At 37.7% G+C, this 18766-nt stretch overlaps 1 protein-coding gene across 1 annotated transcript in view; it reads right to left on the reverse strand.

The window, feature by feature from the left end:
* The window catches only part of STAMBPL1 (STAM binding protein like 1), a 417426-nt gene that overhangs the window by 298729 nt on the left and 99931 nt on the right, over positions 1 to 18766 (reverse strand). The window lies entirely within an intron of this gene.

The raw sequence follows: 18766 nt of genomic DNA on the forward strand, positions 1-18766 counted from the left end.
CCAATTTCTCACAATTCAATATACATAATGGAAGCTTTAAAAGCAAGTGAAATAATGTAAAATGTGTATTTCAAACATGTCAGATTCCATGAAATGTTTCACACAAAACAAATTAACTTTGCAAGCTTGTTTCAGCCACAATCATGCCATAAAGGCAGTATATGTAGTGAAACAAAAGTTATTTACAGAATATGTCCTAAAACAGTATGTCAGTTTAAATAATGTTTTGCATCACAGCCATTGTTTTAGTAGCAAACCAGTTGCTAAAGTGGCTGTGGCACTCAAGCTTGTGTATTCTGTTTGTTTTAATGTATATTTTTACAGCTTTATTTTTTATTCATTCTTTTGAAACCAAGGTGGGAGAGCTGGTCTGTTGACCCCTTTCAGTCAAGATCAAGGAAAACGTGGACCAATGTACAAACACAAAAGGCAATTACAAATAAACCATTGTCATATGTACACATGTATACACAAATATAACGATATTAAACACAGGTAACTAACAGGATTAAATAGGTAGATATTAAAGAGTCTGACTAATATTGAAAAGACTTGTAAATTATCATTGTTGTACAACTACCAGAAGACGTCACCCCTGAGTGAGAGCTTGCTTAGCCAGTGCCCTTATAACAAGTGTACTCAGATTCCTTATGCAGATGCTTATGAAGGTTTTCTTTTTGAAATTCCAATAATGTCTGAAGATTTTTAACCTCAGCATGCAGGTGGTTTCCAGGTGGCAGGACCTACCTTTGAAAAAACTCTTTCCAGTTACACTTTTGAAGGGTGGTCTAATTAAGGTGATACTATCCTCTTGGGTATGTCTAAGGGAGTCATTTGGCTCCCTAATGGCGTGTTTGCATCTCAGTTGTGGGCAGTAGCCAAGCAGTAGGATTTTGAAACTGAGGGAAACATTTACATTTCTCCAAAATACGGCAATTATGTGAACATGATTTGCAAGGATTGAAAGCCTAAAGATTTTGTGTTTAAGAGTTTGACGTTTGGGTGTGTGGCATGAGTAATGTAGGCACAGGATCGAGAGGCCATATTCATACTTTGAAATCAGGACATTCTTAACGGCCACTCTTGCAGAGGGGCTTAGAAGGTAAGAGATACCATACCAAAGTTTGGTGAACATTTAACATGTTGATTAGGTCTACAAGGGTATTGAAATTAAGGGCCGGATCAAGGTTTAGTCCTAGATATTTCTGTATGGCAACATTAGGGATGAGATTATTGTTACTGCCTTTCAGGGAGGTATGATTTTGAGATGAAAGTTTGGGTGGGATGAAGAAAAGCATGGCATTAGTTTTAACAGGGTTGGTCAATAAGTTATCAGTAGCCCAAGCACACATGACAGAACAATTAACTTGTAACTTTTTTCTGAAGATTGCTTGCATTTAAGCTACTCCTGTGACATAGTGGGATAAAACTCTGATTATGGCCAGCCAACCCAGGTTCAATTAGTGGCTTGAATGACTAATGGAGCAGTAGGGAAGGGATTGGCATGCCCATCCAATGTGGGAGGGTACTTGTTTATATACTATCCTAAAGAGAGGCATGGTCCAAAGACAGGAGCTGCCCTTGGATGTAATGAACAAGTTTGGGGGTGAGGAAAGGGAGTGGATAGGTCATAAAAAAATCCACACACCCCCGCCCCTGGACTTGAAGCAAAGGCAAGCCAAGCCCACAAGACACCCTCAAAAAAAAAGACTGCATTAAGTAAAGTACCCAGAGAAGTAACTTTCCTAAGTTTACTTTATTTGTCTGTTCATATTCTGAAACAGCTACATGTATGTCTCTTTAAGACGCTTATGCTAAAGTAGTACGTACAGTTTCTCTATAGTGAAAAAGACTTGCAATCACAGACCCAAATGTTCTGGCCCTACGTATTATGTGCCCCAAATGCTGAGTGCTGCTAGTGATCGTAAATACTAATCACAAAGCAATAATAATTATCCGCTAGTCACGCTAGACATCATGCAAGCAAGAAAAAGAGGAAATATTTCATATTGCATACTACATATGTATTTTTACAGAATAGCAAGCAGCCTTGTACCTCACCATGTGCATGGCTGCACTCCCCACTCAAGTGACACTGATTGCCCAAGTATGTATGAGGAAAGGGAAACCCTGTGTGTGTGTGTGTGTGTGTGTGTGTGTGTGTGTGTGTGTGTGTGTGTGTGTGTGTGTGTGTGTGTTTCTTACTGGTGATAGTCGCCAGATCATTCAATGGGCTTGCTCCTTTGGAAGTCAAGCTGCGATTTGTTGCTTCTCAACTACCTGTTCCATGATGACTCTCTCTGTAACTATCTGTCTGTGCTTGCTGAAAACAAATCCATTTATATGAACCATTCTATAAGAATATTAGCAGAAGGTGTGCATTCAAAAAGCTGGTATCATCAGACTGCAGTGGCAGCTGGTGACTTCAAATCAAAGGGGGGCTGCCGGAGACAGGTGAATGGGTGGGGTCAAGGGGAAGGGGTGTAGCCAACTAGAAAGGGGAGGCGCTATGCTCAAAATTAATTAAATACGCTGCCCTGGGTGGCAAACCATCATTATGAGAGTCCAATCAAGGCAAAAATAAGTGTAGAAGAATAAAAATATTTCAATGCATTGGCTGCATGACAGCTTACTTATTATTTAGATGGAAACAAAAGGGTGTGAGGCATGAAAAAATAAATTACTTTTTAAATACATTACTGGAATGCCAGTCAAAATCAAGTATAAGAAAAACCAGAAGCACTCAACTCAAACCACTTCTCCTTGCACTGCAGTTCTAATTATAATTTATATTCAGCTTTCTTAAAGTACCAAGTAACATGCTGAAAGTAGAAATCTCTGTGATGCCCCCACTTGTAAAAATGTTTCTTATCCAAAAAAGACCTGCTGCCTGACAACTATCTACTTGTTTCATGGGGAAAACATGATCAAAGTAAAAAATGAAAAGCAAACAAGAAACAAGCTCAAGATACATTGCTTAAAGGATTACTGTACAGGTTATGGACCACACATGATTGGCATTCTGTTTAGTTTACAGGTAAAGTCTGTAGAGATGACTAGAAGTCTCCAACAAGTGTAAATAGCTTTTTAAAATAATGGAATCCTGTCCTTTAATACCCAAGGCTTATACATTATCTAGTCAAGTATTCTCTGCATGGCAACAACAGAAAGGCTTTCAATGTTGGCAATTCTTTAACAGTATGCTTATTAAAGCTTACTTGCATCTTATGATCTCAGACAAGCTTACCTTATGGTCATTAAAGCATTGCTACTTAAACACAGAGCAACAGGCACTTTGAGCAATAAGCATAAATCTGAGTAATAAGCATAAATCAACAGTACAAAAATATGGCAGAAACCAGACCGTTCTGCAAAATCAAGGACAGATGAAAAGCCACTGTAGTACTTGTGTCTACCTTGGATGGGGGGGGACACACTGCACATTTACACTGCATAACTACTCCTTGCCTTACTTGGACACATCCAGAGTCACTACATGGGGGAGTGGGGTGCAACAAGTATGTCACAATTTGAAATGTCTCTGGCTGACTGCGATGGCCCTGACACATTTGTCATACCTCTCAACCTCAGAGCAAGAAATCTGGACAAAGCCATACACAGAAGTGGGACAAAGGCCCAAAAATAAGGACAATTTTTAAATATTGCTTTAATAAACTTAGAAGGATAATAGAATAGGTCTTGCATTAGTGTGAATTTTCTGAAGGGTATAAAATCTGAAGCTCAAATGTCTGTCATTATTTTCTAACTTCAGTCTTTAATGATTTGTCACTAATTTGCCAAAAAAAAAACACAATTTTATGAAAAATGGACCAAAAATGTGATGCAAAAATATAAAATAGCCACACAATACAGCTGGGAACCTGTCAAAGAAGGGACACTTTAATATTAGTACTGCAAACTTGAGCATCTGACAAAATAAAAAAATCTACATGCATTTCAAGTAATCTATAACTTTGATTATTACAGTTATTTCTTAATTGTAAACCCTCCATGTTTCCTTCCAAAATTGCTATTTTGCAGAGGGATTATTAGGGGCAAGAGCAACATTTTGAGCCAAAATCAGGGACAGTTGAGAGGTTGGCTATGCCTAATTCTATAAAGCAATTTATTTGCATGTACCTCTCAACCTGTTAATGCAGTAAATCTGAACAAGGCCAAATATATTGGGGGAACATATAAACAGTATTAAAAATTGCTCTTGTATAAATTGAGACAGTTGATAGAACAGCTCTTACTTTAACATGCATTTTTCTGAAGGTTATGAAGTCTGAAACTCAGTGTATCATTATTTAGTGACTTAATTTCTAAATGATTTGCCAGAAAACTACAAATTTTATGAAGAACAAACCAAAAATAAGAAGCAAAAATCTATTCATTCTTTGAAAATCTGTACAGTTGGGAGATATAGTTCAGCTGGGCCTGTCTGAGTTTGCTGCCCTTCCCCCCTGACAAAATCCTGGTTGAATGGAGCCTCTGCAGCCATTCCAATGAACCATTACTTGGCTATTTCACTCCATTTACCATAAACACTAATGTGCATACTGCTTTACTTCTATGATGAGTTGGACTTCATTTGAAAGTTTTATTTTGTATTTTACAGCACAAACACAAAGTCATCTGCTAAACAAAGCAATGCAGTCTCGCAATGAAAACTTAGCATTAAAACTTCTCTGCCCTTGAAACTCACATTCATTGAAACAGCATTGAAAGCCACATTCAAAGAAAATACATTTTGCCAGTGGCAGATAAAGATTAATTTTGGGCTGTTTTCAAATCATAGGCCCCTTGCATATGAAACATACATGTGCTCTTTGATACACCTTCCTCATTGTACTAAATTATATTCCTTGTACAATACAGTACAGTTGTTAGAGGGTGTTTTAAATTTGTTTTGAACATTTTTCCAGTAAACAATGAAACAAAACGCATGCACCCATAATGGCAAAACTGCCCAGTTCAGAACATTTATCATAAAAGTCTACTCAGACTTCCACAGTCCACCATTATTAGTAAATATGCACAATTCTACAGTCCACCATTATTAGTAAATATGCACAATTCTACAGTCCACCATTATCAGTAAATATGCACAATTGTACAGTCCATTATCAGTAAATATGCACAATTCTACAGTCCATTATCAGTAAATATGCACAATCTCTGAAGAAGTAAAAGTCATCTAAATAATTCCACATTAAAGAAATCTGTAACTAATGAAGAGGTTGCTGCTAGCAAACACCTTTATATTTCATGGTTTCATCGAAAAATAAAGTGTCTGTTGCCCCTCAGGAATAAATTGCCTATATTACATTAAAAAATGATAAGCTAGTAATATTGCAAGAGGAAATGGATGTCAAACTGATAACAGACTCATAGTTAGTATCTTCACCAAGGAGAACATTCTCAGTACGGCAGCATCCACACCTTGTGGGAGTAGAACCCACAGCCTTCTGCATCAAAAGCAAGTACACACCCTGTTGTGCTATTAACAAGGCAAACCAACTTCACTTAAGCAACACTAAACTTCTGTTCCCCTGCAGCTCTCAGCTCCTTGTAAAATCTACTCAATACTCAACTGCATCTCAACTTCGCAGCACAAGAAAACTGGAAAAAGCCAAAACGTATTGGGGGGGGGGTCAAAAGCCCAAAAACCAGGGACACATTAAACATTGCTTGTATAATCTTAGAAAGTTGCTAAGATAAAATGCTGTGTTACCACCATACATTTTACTGCCAAGGTCCCCGAGCAAAACAGTCAGAGCAACATACCACTACGCCAAATCAGCTGCTTTGTAAAAGAGAGGAAGACTGAAACTTAAATGGCTATCATTTAGTGAATTCAGTTCTCACCATAGCTGTCAACCTCTTAGTACAAAACACCTGGACAAACCCAGTAATGAGGGAATACAGCCCACAAACATATTCAGTGAATTCAGTTCTTGCCATAGCTGTCAACCTTAGCACAAAAAACCTGGACAAAGCCAATAATGGGGGAATACAGTCCCAAAAATAGGGACAAATTTCAAATATTCATCTTATAAACTTAGAAAATTGCTAGAATAAAAGGTTGTGTTACTATGTATTTTCTTAAGAACATGAAGTCTGAAATTCAAATGCCTGTCAATTTTACTGCTGACAGAAAAAAAACAATTTTCAGCAGAGACCCAGGGATTAATACTGCAGACACATCTTTGTAAAATGACAGGGCACCAGAGCAAATCCACACAAACACAGGGAGGAGATGCAGACTCCACACAGAAGGCACCCCAGCCAAGAATCAAACCAGAAAACCTATAGCTGTGAGGCAACAATACTACCACTGCACCATCAAATATGCAAGGAATTAAACATTCAGAAACCTGAAGTCTGAAATTCAAATGCCTGTCAATTTTATTTAACATTTGTTAATCAGGACAGTCTGACTTGGAACAAAATTTTCAGCAGAGGCCCAGGAAGAAATAATGCAGACATGTCTTTGTAACATGGGAGGACACAAAAGCAAACCCACACAAACACAGGGGGGAGATACAGACCCCACAAAGAAGGCACCCCAGCCAAGAATCAAACCTGAGAACCTGCAGCTGTGAGGCAACAATGCTACCATTGCACCATCAAATATCAAGCATTGCACTATTTACAAACCACAGATATTATGAGGAACAGATCAGATCAAATATGAGGCAAAAATCTGCAATTTCTTTTACAAATGGTGGTGGGTAGGGAATTCAGGTCTTTAACACCTGCATACAAGGTACAGGGTTCAAGCCTGATGTATTCCCTACCACACACACACACACACACACACACACACACACACACACACACACACACACACACACACACACAAACCTGTAGTAGCAAACCACAAAAACTAAATATACTGCACTGGGTGCCAAACCGTCATTATGAGAGTCCAATCAAGACAAAATGAAGTGTAGAAGAATAAAAATATTTCAATGCATTGGCTGCATGACAGCTTAATATCTAGATGGAAACAAAAAAGGTTGTGAGGCATGAAAAAATAAATTACTTTTTTTTTTAATACATTAATGGAATGCCAGTCAAAATCAAGTATAAGAAAAACAAGCAGCACTCAACTCAAACCACTTTTTGCACTGCAGTTCTAATTATAATATATATTCAGCTTTATTAAAGTAACAAGTGACATGCTGAAAGCAGAAATCTCTGATGCCCCCACTTGTAAAAATGTTCCTTATCCAAAAAAAGACTTGCTGCCTGACATCTACTTGTTTCATGGGGAAAACATGATCAAAGTAAAAAATGAAAAGCAAACAAGAAATAAGCTCAAGATACATTGCTTAAAAGGATTACTGTACAGGTTATGGACCACGCGATTGGCATTCGGTTTATGGGTAAAGCCTGCAGAGATGACTGGAAGTCTCCAAGTGTAATGAGACTCAATGTAATTCTGTCATTTATTACAAATACTGGCATATGCATTTCAATACCCAAGGCTTATACATTATCTAGTTAAGTATTCTCTACATGGCTACAGAAAGGCTTTCAACGTTGGCAATTCTTTACCAGTATGCTTATTAAAGCCTACTTGCATCTTGCAATCTCAGCCAAGCTTACCTGATGGTTATTAAAGTATTTCTACTTAAACACAGAGCAACAGGCACTTTGAGTAATAAGCATAAATCAACAGTACAAAAATATAACAGAAACCAGACCATTCTGTAAAAATCAAGGACAGATGAAAAGCCACTCTAGTACTTGTGTCTACCTTGGATGGGTGGGATTCTCTGCACATTTACACTGCATAACTACTCCTTGCCTTGCTTCGACACATCCAGAGTCACTACATGGGGGAGTGGGGTGCAACAAGTATGTCACAGTTTGAAATGTCTCTGGCTGACTTGTGATGGCCCTGACACATTTGTCATACCTCTCAACCTCAGAGCAAGAAATCTGGACAAAGCCATACAAAGAAATGGGACAGAGGCCCAAAAATAAGGACAATTTTTAAAATATTGCTCTTATACACTTAAAAAGCTAATAGAGGTCTTGCATTAGTATGAATTTTCTGAATGGTATGAAATCTGAAACTCAAATGTCTGTCATTATTTTCTAACTTTAGTCTTTAATTATTTGTCACTAATTTGCCAAAAAAACACAATTTTATGAAAAATGGACCAAAAATGTGATGTAAAAATATAAAATAGCAACACAATACAGCTGGGAACCTGTCAAAGAAGGGACACTTTAATATTAGTACTGCTAACTTGATCAGCTGACAAAATAAAATAATCTACATGCATTTCTGAAATAAAAGTAATCTGATTATTACAGTTATTTCTTAATTATAAACCCTCCATGTTTTCTTCCAAAATTGCTATTTTGCGGAGGGATCATTAGGGGAAGAGCAACATTTTGAGCCAAAATCAGGGACAGTTGAGAGGTTTGGCTATGCCTAATTCTATAAAGCAATTTATTTGCATGTACCTCTCAACCTGTTAATGCAATAAATCTGGTCAAGGCCAAATATATTGGGGGAACATATAAACAGTACTAAAAATTGCTCTTGTATAAACTGGGACAGTTGATAGAACAGGTCTTACTTTAGCATGCATTTTTCTGAAGGTTATAAAGTCTGAAACTAGTGTGTCATTATTTAGTGACTTAATTCCTAAATGAATTTGCCAGAAAACCACAAATTTTATGAGGAACAAACCAAAAATAAGTAGCAAAAAATCTATTCATTCTTTGAAAATCTGGACAGTTGGGAGGTATAGTTCAGAAGCAAAAAATCTATTCATTCTTTGAAAATCTGGACAGTTGGGAGGTATAGTTCAGCTGGGGCTGTCTAAGTTTGCCGCCCTTCCCCCTCACAAAACCGTGGTCGAATGGAGCCTCCCCCTGCAGCCATTCCAATGATCCATTACTTTGCTATTTCACTCCATTTACCATAAACACTAATGTGCATACTGATTTACTTCTATGATGATTTGAACTTCATTTGAAAGTTTTATTTTGCATTTTACAGCACAAACACTAAGACATCTGCTAAACAAATGGCATTAAAACTTCTCTGCCCTTGAAACTCACATTCATTGAAACAACATTAAAACCCACAGTCAAAGAAAATACATTTTACCCGTGGCAGATAAAATTTAATTCTGGGCTGTTTTCAAATCATAGGCCCCTTGCATATGAAACATACATGTGCTCTTTGATACACCTTCCTATTGCTTTGAACATTTTTCCAGTAAACAATGAAACAAAACTGCCCAATTCAGAACATTTCCATCATAAAAGTCTACTCAAACTTCTACAGTCCACTATTATCAGTAAATATGCACAATTCTACAGTCCACCATTATCAGTAAATATGCACAATCTCTGAAGTAGTAAAAAAGTCATCTAAATAATTCCACGTTAAATAAATCTGTAATGAAGAGGTTGCTGCTAGCAATCACCTTTATAATGTCATGGCTTCATCGAAAAATAATGTGTCTGATGCCCCTGAGGAATAAATTGCCTAAATTACATTAAAAATAAGCTAGTAATATTACAATAGGAAATGGATGGCAAACTGATAACAGGCTCATAGTTAGTATCTTAACTTTCAGTACGGCAGCATTCACCCCTTATGGGAGTAGAACCAACAACCTTCTGCATCAAAAGCAAGTACACAACCTGTTGCGCTATTAGCAATGTGAGCCGACAGCATAATCAGCACTAAACTTCTCTTCCCCTGCAGCTCTCAACTCCTTGTAAAATCTACGCAATACTCAACTGCATCTCAACTTCGCAGCACAAGAAGGCTGGAAAAAGCCAAATTTATTGGGGTGGGTCAAAAGGGCAAAAACCAGGGACACATTAAACACTGCTTGTATAATCTTGGAAAGCTGCTAGAATAAAATGCTGTGCTACCACCACACATTTTACTGTCAAGGTCCCTGTGCAAAAGAGTCAGAACAACATACCACTATGCCAAATCACCTGCTTTGTGAAAGAAAAATGCTGTTACCACCGTACATTTTACTGCCAAGGTCCCTGTGCAAAACAGTCAAGAGCAACATACCACTATGCCAAATCAGCTGCTTTGTGAAAGAGAGGAAGACTGAAACTTAAATGGCTATCATTTAATGAATTCAGTTCTCACCATAGCTGTCAACCTCTTAGCACAAAACACCTGGACAAACCCAGTAATGAGGGAATATAGCCCTCAAACATATTCAGTGAATTCAGTTCTTGCCGTAGCTGTCAACCTTAGCACAAAAAACCTGGACAAAGCCAATAACAGGGTATTACAGTCCCAAAAATAAGGACAAATTTCAAATAGTCATCTTATAAACTTACAAAATTGCTATAATAAAAGGTTGTGTTACTATATATTTATTGCTATAATAAAAAGTTGTGTTACTATGTATTTTCTGAAGAATATGAAGTCTGAAATTCAAATGCCTGTCAATTTTACTTCTGATGGAACAAAAAACAATTTTCAGCAGCGGCCCAGGGAGAAATACTGTAGACACATGTCTTTGTAAAATGGCAGGACACCAGAGCAAATCCACACAAACACAGGGATAAGATGCAGACTCCACACAGAAGGCACCCCAGCCAAGAATCAAACCAGAAAAACCTATAGCTGTGAGGCAACAATACTGCCACTGCACCATCAAATATGTAAGGAAGTAAACATTCAGAAACCTGAAGTCTGAAATTCAAATGCCTGTCAATTTGTTAATCAGGACAGTCTGACTTGGAACAAAAAAAAAAAACAATTCTCAGCAGAGGCCCAGGAAGAAATAATACAGACATGTCTTTGTAACATGGGAGGACACAAAAGCAAACCCACACAAACACAGGGAGAAGATACAGACCCCCGCCCTCCCCCCACAAAAAAGGCACCCCAGCCAAGAATCAAACCCAAGAACCTGCAGCTGTGAGGCAACAATGCTACTACTGCACCATCAAATTTCAAGCATTGCAATATTTAAAAACCACAGATGTTATGAGGAATAGATCAGATCAAATATGAAGGAAAAATCTGCAATTTTGTTACAAATGGTGGTGGGTAGGGAATTCAGATCTTTAACACCTGCATACAAGGTACAGGGTTCAAGCCTGAGGTATTCCCTACCACACCACCATGAGTCTAACCACCAGTATATTGCAACTGGGGCATTTACACACACACACACACACACACACACACACACACACACACACACACACACACACACACACAAACACAGACGCAGACACACACACACACCCACACAAATCCCTGTCTACACACTAACCTGAAGTAAATCCTGTCCAACATCCGTCCATAACTCCAAAGTACATCACCGTAAATCCTGTCCAACATCCGATCCCTATCCAAAAACCCATGCAAATCCGACCCTGCCCATCGCGAGATCTTCCCCCAATGAGACTCCAATGCAGACCCTGCCCGTCGCGAGATCCTAAATCCCTGACTGCTGACGTTGCAGTCCGACCCCAACACGTTTCCCCAGGACAGTCTATGCAGTTTAAAACTGCATAGACTTCTGGGAGCTCTGTTGTCCATGTTTCCCAATCAGGACTGCTGCTGAGACAATCTGCGCATGCTCCGGACTGTCTCAGCAGCAGTGCGCATGCGCGAAGTTCGCAAATTTAAATTTTTTTTTTTCTATTTATTTCTTTTTATTTTTTTACTTTAAAGTTGAGGGGGCTGCAGTCCGGCAGTCCAATAGCACGGGCCGCCCCTGCTGCAGACATGATTTTATGCTAAGGAAGTATGAAAGCAACCTGGGGGAATCCATTTCAGGACAAGCAGAAATGAAAGCGATTCAATATACACCCAGCAATTCAGGTAGTCAGGTAGTAACTTCAAAACGCTTGCTAGCCATGTGAGAGAAAGAAGCTGCAGAACTGGGAATAGTTATTTGTGGGCCCAAGCAGACAGAAAAAGTCACTAAAGTAGTTGAAGACAGTGAAGAACAATATTTTAAATGCAGAAAATAGTCTGGGTGGAGCATTGTAGGGAGGAAAGGGAATCTAACAACAGGTTGAAGAGTGAAGAGATAATGAACAGGGAAAGATAAGGACAGCAATCCTGTATGTGGCAGGTGATGCCCATGTTTTAGCAGTGTTCCTGTGGTTGACCTAGAGTTAAATGTTCATGCACTTATTGTACTGTAAGTGAAATACACTTCAATGTGCTCTTTTGACACTTTTTTATGCAGTTTTTATACATGAGAAGCCATTTTTACGTTCCATTCTTGATGATGCCTTTCCAACTACTTTGTGCAGAGTGTTTTTTACATATACTGGATGACATCTGAAATATGAAGTTTTTGTTGTTGTTATGCTCCATTTTTGAGAGGGCATTTTCAAGTATTTTGTGACAACTGCTCACTGCTTACACCTGCCTAACTTAATAAATGATTGCATCAAAAAGTACGAGTTAATGGTGTTTACTGATGTGCTTTTTAAAATGCTTCTTGTGTGATTGTTAGATTATAATGGTGTTCTATCTGTAAGGGGGGGGGGGGTTTGGCTACCATCCTCAATGCCCCTGACATTTTGTAAGTTGAAGAAACTATTACAATAATAATAAATGAAACACTGGCTGTTCCAAGTTTGTATTTTTTTATATAATGGCAGGGGATTAAGGGTGGGTACTAGCCCCTCTTAAAGAAGTTACAGTCCTACTTTCATAACTCCACTTAAGGTAAATGTAGTAGCTGTTTCATTTTTTAAATAAATAGTTGGTACACAGGTGTTATAAGCTTAGATTTGTAAGTTCTTTTAAGGTAAATATCACTGCACGCCTTCTTAAAATTGCAGGTAAAATACAAACCAATGTGAGTAACTTAATGGCCCTTTAAGTGGGCAGAAATATTGTAGGTTATGATGTGGCAGAAGTAGATTGGAGGGTATGGTTTGACACTGTGCATCTCTTCTTTCCTGGCAGACCTCTCAACCGTCCACATTTTCAAACTATGTTCATATTTCCAGGCCTGAATTACCCCTACACATGATGTTCCTATTTTTGGAGGTATCACTTTATTTTCAAGTTTCATTTACCCCTTATCACAATTTTCTGAATCCCTCCTCAAACCACATGGTTTTTAAAGCTGTCTACTACACAAACAACACACTACATGACCATTATATAGTAGTGGCACCAATAATTTATATAAGGATAACACACACCGTACCTCTACCTTTTCAGAAGCAAAAATAAATTCAAAACTACATGGAAACAAAAATATTATTCCGACCACCAAAGCTGCAAATAAAGACTTTTTATTATATAAATATGGTAAAAACAGACAATGTAAAACTGGCAAGTACTTTCACGGTATTACAGCACTTTTTCAGACCATATTTATTTATTTATTTTATTTTATTTTACTTTTGTTGACCGAGAGAGTCCAACTGGATTACAAGTCCATTTTCAGTGGAGGCCCGGGGAGAAAAGCTCCAAGAGAACAATTTTTTTTACAAAACATAGTTTTAAAGACAGACTTTTGACATACAATTTCCATAGAAGAGACTTCGACATACATATTAACTAACAGATAGGATACATTTGTGCTCTACAATATCATATTACATTTTAGAAGATATTCCTAGGTTTAGGATTCCTGTGATAGATTTACTATCAGAGTAAAAGCAGAGAGATGTAGAATAAGGCTCCGGGAGAGGAGATGATGCTCCCTATAGTTGAGAAGGATAACAAATTGATTCACTATATGTCTTTGCCTGGTTTTAGTTCAGAAGGATAACAAATTGATTTAAAATATGTCATCTCCTGGTTTTAGTTGCTTATGGAAAGCACAACATTGCTGGGGTAGTTTTCCCTAACTCCTGGAGAGATGGGATGAGCAGTAGATTAACAGTCCTAAGTGGGAACAGTACTATGATTGGTTGGCTTAGCAGAGTTACTTAAGTTAGGTGAAGTGTTCTAATGAGACATTAGCCAGGGGGGATACAGGAGCACAGTCAATTATTCAAAACCTGAGTCTTAACAAGTTTCTTGAACTGTGATGGGGATTTGTTGTCAGTTATGTGGGCAGGAAGGGAGTTCCAGGTTTTTGCTATACAGTGGCTGTAGACAGACTTACCAGCTTTATTGTTACATTTGGTTACTTTGAGGAGGTTCTGCGTGCTAGACCTCAAGGGCCTCGTGGGTGTATAGGGTTGCAAAAGATTTTGTAGGGCTGGGGTGTTTTCAGAGTTATGTATTATTTTGTGGGCTAGTGATAGTTGATTGAGTTGAAATAGTAGTGGTTGAGTTGAAATAGTAGTGGTAGTTCTAGCCAACTGAGTTTTTTAGGTATTCACAGTGATGTGTTCTGATGGGAGAAGTTGTAGCAAATTTGGCTATCTTATTATAACAACTATCAAGTTTGTTTAGGTCGGATTTGCGGAAATTTGTAAGCACTGGGAGGCATAAAGTAGGGTGGATAGTAGGTGAGTCCTCGCTCTTGTAGTTTTGGAGTGGTCAGTGAGGAAATTTTTATTGCGATACAGTAGGCCAAGTTTTTTATGTACTTTTTTATGGTTATAGAAATATGTAGGTCAAATCTAAGGTGATTATCTATTTCAACCCCTAATAGTTTGGTATGATTTGTGGGGGTGATTGTGGTCTTGTTAAAGGAGGAGATGAAGAAAGAATCAGTGGGAGGTGTGGCTCTGTGGCAGCTAAAGAGTACTAGCTTTGTTTTACTTGGATTCAGAATGAGCCTTTGGTTTGTAATCCAAGTTTCTGCTAGGAAAAGGATTCTTGTGTTAGGGAGTGAAGAATGTCAATTGATTTGACTGTGCATATTATGGTGATATCATCTGCATATTACACTATTGAGGCTTTAGGAATACTGTTTGGGAGCTGATTTGTGACTTCAAACCACCGCAGTACTGCCCATGTCAGCTTTCTTGGGACCTTGTCATATGCTTTCTCCAAATTTAGGAATGCCCAGTTGGACTGTCTCCTCATCTTTAGCTTCTTCTCAAGTATCTGTCTCAATGCAAACATCGGGTCAATTGTTATTTAACATATAAAACAATTACAACCTGACTAAATTTTAAAAAAGAAAGAAACCAATCATTTCAGGACTATTTAATTCACATCAAAGGCAAAGGCAGAAAGATAAAGAAGATAGTCAGACAGTCTTCATATGGGATGCCAGCAACAACTTGCAGTCCACAGGACATCAAAGGCAGATGGAAGGAGTATTTCCAGCAGCTTCTGAATGAAGAAAACCCCACAGAAGCTGTACTGTCCCAGAAACAGCCTATGATGAGAGAAGAAGAGGAGCCCACCTTAGAAGTAAGAAAAGCACTAAGGAAGATGAAGTCAGGGAAAGCAGCAAGCTCAGATGATGTTACAGCAGATGTGATACAGATGCTGGGTGAGATAGGGGAGAAATGGCTCCTGAGGGTACTAATAACAGTGTCAAGAGAAAGGCATATCCTAGATAACTGGAGAATAAACATATTCATGCCGGTGTACAAGAACAAAGGGGCTATCCACAATTGGTGGCAGTACAGAAGCATCAAACTCCTACCACATTACATGAAAGTTCTGGAGAGGGTGACTGAGAAATGGATACGCAAAGTGGTAGAATGTAAGATGGGAGATGAGCAGTTCGGATTCAGATCAGGATGCAGCACAATTGACCTGATGTTTGCATTGAGACAGATACTTGAGAAGAAGCACACTGTGGGACAGACGAAGAAATGAGACATAAGAGCAGAAGCCAAAGTAGCGCCAATTGCAGAAAAGATCAAATAGAACAGATTATGATGATTTGGGCACATGTGTAGAAAAACAGAAGACAATATGGTGAGGAAGATTTGGGACAGACAGGAAGAAGGTAAGAGGAAGTGAGGACATCCAGCAAAGAGGTGGGTGGACTGTGTGAAAGAAGATCTGTGACAGTCAGGCAGGAGTGTGGCACTGAATGGAGAGAGTTGACGACAGTTAACACGATACCCCGACCCCATGTGGAAAAAATGGGAAAAGGGGGGCTGATGATGAGTAAATTACATCATAAAATATGTCTCATACTTCCTTTTACTCATTCATAAAAAGTGTTCTAGCATCTAAATATATACATCCAAAGTGTAATTTTATAATCACATGATGTCACAACTGAATAATCAGAAGTCTGAAAGGAAACACACCCGTCGCAACAAACTAACGAATGAACATTTTACTGTATCAAAGGATGTGCAATCAGCGGTAATGCACAGCTGCTTCAGACCATACAAAACAATTGCAACCTAACTAAATTTAAAGACACCAATCATTTAAAAATATTGAAGTCACATAATGAAATTCATCTCTAACATACCTTTATTCATTCATAAAAATACATTCTAACATCTAAGTATGAGCATCCAATTAAAATACCATTCTTTAGTCACTTGATGCCAAAATCAATCAGGGGAATTATTATGGACAAACAATTTTATTTAGATCAGATACATGAGATGCTTAAAGATGGACTGACCTAGTTAAGTATTAGTAAACAGCAGGTACTGGGCTTGATACACAAAGTACATTTCTTTATTTATGATTTACTTATAACTGGCTTAGTTATCTATGAATTACATGAATACTTTCTGTACAACATACCACCACTCCAATATTACGTGGTCTACCTAAAGTATATAAAAATTAGTCCAAACTGCCTATGCATCCTATTTTACGTAGTCAAGTCTGAACCACTTTCCATCTTTGTAGAAAAGACTTTAAAACCTTTATTAGATAAAGTTGTTAGCTTCCTTAAGGACACAAAAAAATTCTTGAATAATCTTTTCCTTTGATATAAAACATTCGACAGACACAGTGATATTATTTTTTGTTACTTTAGATGCCACATCTTTATTCACAGTGATACCGAATAGCATTGGAGTCAATTATGTAAAGGCAATTCTATGCCATAATACTGATTTTTTCAAATAATAAGGTTAAATTGATCTGTACCTTATTAGACCTTACATTTGAAAATAATGTTTTTCTGTTTGAAACAAGTTATTACTTACAAAGAATAGGTGTTGCAATGGGCACAGCATGTGCCAACAGCTATGCTAATTTAGTATTGGCTCAATGGGAATTAGAGCATGTCCTGAAGAATAATTCATATTTTCACTATATTACTTTTTATAAATGCTTTGCAGATGATGCCTTCCTTGTTTGGACCAGTAGCGATCTGTAGACTTCTTACACTCAACCACAGATTTTTTGAGTCATTTGCCAGAGTTCTAATACTTTGATAGAGTTTTGAGATGTCACTGTTAACAAGAGCAGTTTAGGGTTGTTTAACATGTGAAACTGTAGGCAAATCCAAAAGAATGACAGAAAGCTTGGAGACTTAATTTATTGTATAAAGACAGCAAAAACAAGGATTAAGCACTTTCGTAACAAAACTTCATCAGAATCAATAACATATCCAGCACACCATCCTTAAATATCCCTCCTTCTCAATCACATGACTCATTTACACAAATAAAAGTAATGCAAACATGCATGTTATTGCACTTTGAAAGTAATCATCCATTACATCAAAAAATAGAATGATTTAGGGCCAGTATGTTTGGGTGGCACATATGGTGTCCCTGCATGAGAATTTCATTGATGAATACGAGAAATTGAGAAACATGTTTTTAAGAAGGGGGTATCCTGTGAATAGTGTCCCTTATACGTGATAGTATTGCTGAAAGAAGGTGTACCAGTGACATTGTCCCCCCAATTAATTCCTCTTATACCTCTATTTCTGAGGTGGTAAGGGGTGGCAATGATAATGCAAGGATGGCAAAAAGAGCTTTCATCACTGAGTATTGCAATGAAGCAAACCAGATCAGAAGTATTCTGGTGAAAAATTGGCAGATTTTTTTACACTTCAAGGAAGTGGCCAACAAGGTTGAGGAATTTCCCTAGGTGGTCTATAAAAGGGGGAAGGCCATCAAATATTATCTAGATACATTTGTCTATTGATTGTGAGTATGGTCGAAGTAGCATGAGACCTGGAACTTACAACTGAGCCTTTGCAAACAATGCAAACAGATCATTGAGGGGGACCATATAATTGTTAACCACATTTATTAAGTCAAAATATTTTAGTAATTGCAGTACGATTGGGGTGGTATACCTGGCTATATGCCAAATATGCAAAAGTTACTGCATAGGCAAGACTAAGAGAAATTTTAAAGAGCGTATTTATGAGCATATAATGGATATCAAGAAAAGTGATTTAAAGAATGCAGGAATACTCTGACCAATTTTTTCAGTTTTTTTGTATTGGAACAAGTATTGAAGGATATGATGGGGGGAACCGTGGGAAGATGCCATTGACAAAAGGGAGCTGTGATGGCAGATTAAATTGAATGCCATGGCCCCCCTAGTTTAAATGAGGGCTTGTCAATATCTAGTGTTTTAAGACTTAGATCCTATGTTGTGTGATGACCTCAGTCTTTTATTAAATTTCTTAGTATTTATATTTATTAATAATTAAAAAAAATAGTGTTTGTTGTTTTAACAACTTATTAATTCAAGCATGTTTGCATTACTTTTATTTGTGTAAATGAGTCGTGATTAGGAGGGAGGGGTATTTAAGGATGGTGTGTTGGATATTTTACTGATTCTGATGAAGTTTTGTTACAAAAGCACTTAATCCTTGTTTTTTGCTATCTTTATACAATAAATTGAGTCTCCAAGCTTTCTGTCATTCTGGATTTGCCTACAGTTTTGAGGTGTTTGATCAGGTTTGTTTTGTGT

Source organism: Protopterus annectens, chromosome 14.part0 (assembly GCF_019279795.1).
Source record: "Protopterus annectens isolate FY-2018-M chromosome 14.part0, PAN1.0, whole genome shotgun sequence".
NCBI lineage: Eukaryota > Metazoa > Chordata > Ceratodontiformes > Protopteridae > Protopterus > Protopterus annectens.